The 3,815-nt window shown below is 39.3% G+C and overlaps 1 long non-coding RNA gene and 1 pseudogene across 1 annotated transcript; one reads left to right on the top strand and one right to left on the bottom strand.

The window, feature by feature from the left end:
• Window positions 1-43: 43 nt before the first annotated feature.
• On the bottom strand, window positions 44-587 carry LOC144641079 (uncharacterized). The gene is made up of 3 exons (XR_013568490.1): window positions 451-587; window positions 314-352; window positions 44-137 (listed from the first exon to the last, which is right to left on the bottom strand). It is a non-coding gene; the product is annotated as an uncharacterized LOC144641079 (long non-coding RNA).
• A 2,050-nt stretch (window positions 588-2,637) lies between these two features.
• On the top strand, window positions 2,638-3,578 carry LOC144641078 (retinol dehydrogenase 8 pseudogene; annotated as a pseudogene).
• Window positions 3,579-3,815: the final 237 nt, after the last annotated feature.

Below are 3,815 nucleotides of genomic sequence, written 5' to 3' on the forward strand. Positions count from 1 at the left end.
AAAAAATGCCGTGTTTATTTTCAAACATCACAATACAACCCTGACATTAGATGATTTGTTTACCGTCACTCTGCCAGACACGTCCTGTCTCAGTGTAAACTTCGGCGGCGCTAAAATTCGCACAGATCCGCTGTTACCTAAAATTAAAAAATACACAGAAAAACAGGACAAATTAAAATATACTTATGCTAGTAGCCATTAACAAATCAGTAAACTAAAATCTGGCAAACTGTCAAACAATTCGGAAGCAAACTCGCACCATGCAACCGAAATTCGGAACGAGGGATTCTCAATAACGTTATTTCTATTTTACCTATAGAATCCTCATTCTCGGAAGGTATAGCAGGAGACGCTGAAAAAGAAACAACACAAATAAGCTCCAATTGTTTGTTCATTGGCACAATGTCAAAGACTTCAGCTATTTCAGTCTTTCAAACTTCAAAACCTCACCATTTTCCGCCATTTTCGTTGTGACCATCAACTGCGCGCGTGCGCTGGACAATTCGATCCAGTCCTCTCTCAGAACAATCAAACAGGCCGGAAAATTGAGAAAAACTGGGAAAAATTGAAAGAAAAGGAAGACTTCCCATTCCATCATTTTCTTTCTTTATTTTTTGTTCTTTTTCCTATACACCGTTTTACGAATCATTACACTAAGCACAATCAATAAAATTGATAAATCTTTAGTATCTCTGTCAGAAATCCAGAATTATGAACTTCTGTCGCTGTATATTTCACAAGTACAATGTAGTTGTGGCCAAATTTCTCATTGTTATTCCCCGGGTTTGCTATATATCAAGTGCCAGGAGCCCATAACCAAACGTTTCACTTTCCAGAAAACTGTCCTTACGCATTGCCGAGACTGTTCTACAGTCCCAGCCACAGCTCCCATATGGTTCCATATGGAGCTGGGGTTTAAAAGCAACCTTCGGGTTCGCCTCTGGAGTAAACGGCGGGGTCTATGATCTTATGTAAGACCCTTCCTGGCTATGCCATGCTGATGAGTCCTTACAAGGACGAAACAGCTGTCCATGGCTGCCACTCCACGGGTAATAGGCTGTGCGCATGCGTACAGGTCTTGGCCGGGCCGCGGAGATGTGTCGTGTGACCATTGCATTAGTGGTTTATTTTTTACAACTTATCAGTTTTATAAGAACGTCGAGACTGAGAACGTATGATACCCGGGGGGGGGGGGGGCACTCAAAAAAGTTTTATACGGGGAGGCTCCGCCCCAAGCTTTTACCCCTTACCCTTTTATATACCATTTTGACAGAAATTGTACCCCTTTCGTATACCAAAAAGAAAAAAGGTACCCCTTTCATATACCTAAAAGACATGGCATAGACTTAGAACAGGACGTTTTCTTGTCATTTTCATGCAGCGCTTACTAAATTAAAATAATACAGCCATAAAGTGCGTCTGTTCGAAATATTTTAATTAAAGGCCCTTTTAAAAATCTAAATGACGGATTTTCATACCCTTTCATATACCAAAACTTGTGAAATCCCTACCCTTTTATATACCTGAAGCCTGAAAAAGGTACCCCTTTCGGGCGGAGCCTCCCCGTATAGCACATTATATGGAGTACCCCCCCCCCGGGGGGTATGAGAAAGTTCCGACATGGCTGAAACTTTAGTATGTAAGCTCTAAATTAATGATAAACACGCGGCCGGCAGAAAGAACACTCGCAGGTTACACATGATGGACGTATAAATCAACATTTGTTGGTCCTGTTGGATTGGAGATGATCGCGGGCGCCTCGGTTGGATCGCCATTTACAAGCACCGATTCATTTTGAAATTTCGAATTCATCGCTCCCTTCAGATCGGCCCGGTCGTAAATCACCGCATCACGGGGCACTTAGAAATATCAAAACTATATTAGTTTTGTGTCAACAGATGTCAACAGCAATTATTTACATTACAATCGCGAAGATTAGTTTCTTGGGAACAAATCGGGTGACCATTCTTTATAAAAGTGAAACCTCCCTAAACGAGACCAAATAAGGAGAATATATAATTCAGTTTAAATTGAAATCATTATTAAATTTCAGCTAAGTCGACCACTAATTTACAACACTACTTAAAAATTCCTTATTTTCTGATTGTTATAACATATTCAAACGTTCTTCTAATTCTTGCGTGAAATGTATTAATTTGACCTCAGTTTTAGTGAATAGAAAGGTCGATCCTTTCACGGTCTTTTACGGTCATCTTTTTACCCCCAAACAATCTACATGAAGCCCAAAAAAAGACCTTACGGGTAACGGCTTTTTTAATTATGACTTATTGCGTATAATATTCTTCAATAAAATTGTTATGTCAGTATTAATTTCATTCGCTACGTGAATTCTTACAAACGTGCGTATCAGTGATGCACTTTTGTCAAAATTAAATAGCAAGCGTAAAATCAACGTACGTACTCCACTTAGATGAAAATCCATTTTTCTTTTCCCCGATTGAACCATAGTTAGCTACTAACTATGACTGAACAGATCGCCATCCGTTACGGCAGGAAAAAAAAAACAATAGGATTCCTGATGGATTAGTTCAATTGTGTTTTGATATACAGATTTTTATTGTCGATTATCCGTCTCAATTAAAGACATTAGCATAATTGAAAATATTCTGATACCACTGGGATTGCATGCATAATCATATCTTTCATCTGCGGACTCTGTGTCTCCACAAAACATATAAAGATAACACTCATAGTTTTCACTCAACACAACACTGCCGGATCGCGTGTGTGGATGTGAAGCGACCAACATGGCTCCCCAAATCGTGCTGATCTCTGGTTGTTCTAGCGGCATAGGACTCGCTACAGCGGTGTTTCTCGCCAAAGATGACGAGAAACGCTTCAAGGTTTACGCCACCATGAGAAATCTGGCGAAGAAAGGACAACTGGAGGAAGAAGGAAAGGAATATCTTGGAGACACATTGATTATCAAGCAGATGGACGTGTGTAGTGATGAATCAGTCGAGAAAGCTGTGAAAGAAGTGCTGGACACTGAAGGAAGAATTGATGTGCTGTGTAAGTACATTGTGGTACTTAAGAGAATTAATCTGACTTCCACTTTGAATAGATATTTATTTTATTTCTTGTTATAATTTTTGATAGCAAAATCTTAATTTTGCTCTATAGAACGCATATTTAACCCGACCTTTTTGGATCACTAAATTAAAGGATTTTTTTGCCCGTAAACGTTTTACACAATTGTATCAAATATCTTCCAGTCTTTTCTATTATTGAGCTCTCTCTCAGCTGGTGGTTTATAATGATCTATTTTTAAATAGTGTCACGCGGGATTAAAAAAAGGAGCTTCATTAATAAAACCGCCCATGCCTAACCAGGGTCAACCAGGGTGACTAAGCTATTGTACCAGCTAAGTTCAGTGTTTTGCGTAGTACGTGGCAAAGAAATCGCACTGCCCTACTTATGGACAGATTGAAAGATTTTCTGATTTTTCTTTTGATTATGCATGTTGTCATATCAGACCTTTTAAAAGCCTTGGAGACAATTGTCACCTGAGTGAACGAACCAGTGACACGGAAAGAATGTCAATAATGACTGATTAAGAGGTTTGTTGGAATAACAATGAAAGAAACAGCGTGAAAGATTACGGGAAAATTATCATATTCAAGAGTCTTCTCTAGAAGTCGCGGAGAAAAAAGAAGTCGATGTCCCTTCCAGGCCACCGTATCTCTATATCCTGGCCCCGCAGTATCAATCATGAGTCAGAATTCTCTAACTGTTCAGGACGAACCATTTTTTTTTTCCTGAAGAGGGGTATGAAAATTTTACTCTGCATTTCT

Source organism: Oculina patagonica, unplaced genomic scaffold (assembly GCF_052425735.1).
Source record: "Oculina patagonica isolate OP01 unplaced genomic scaffold, crgOcupat unplaced666, whole genome shotgun sequence".
In the NCBI taxonomy this organism is placed as follows: domain Eukaryota; kingdom Metazoa; phylum Cnidaria; class Anthozoa; order Scleractinia; family Oculinidae; genus Oculina; species Oculina patagonica.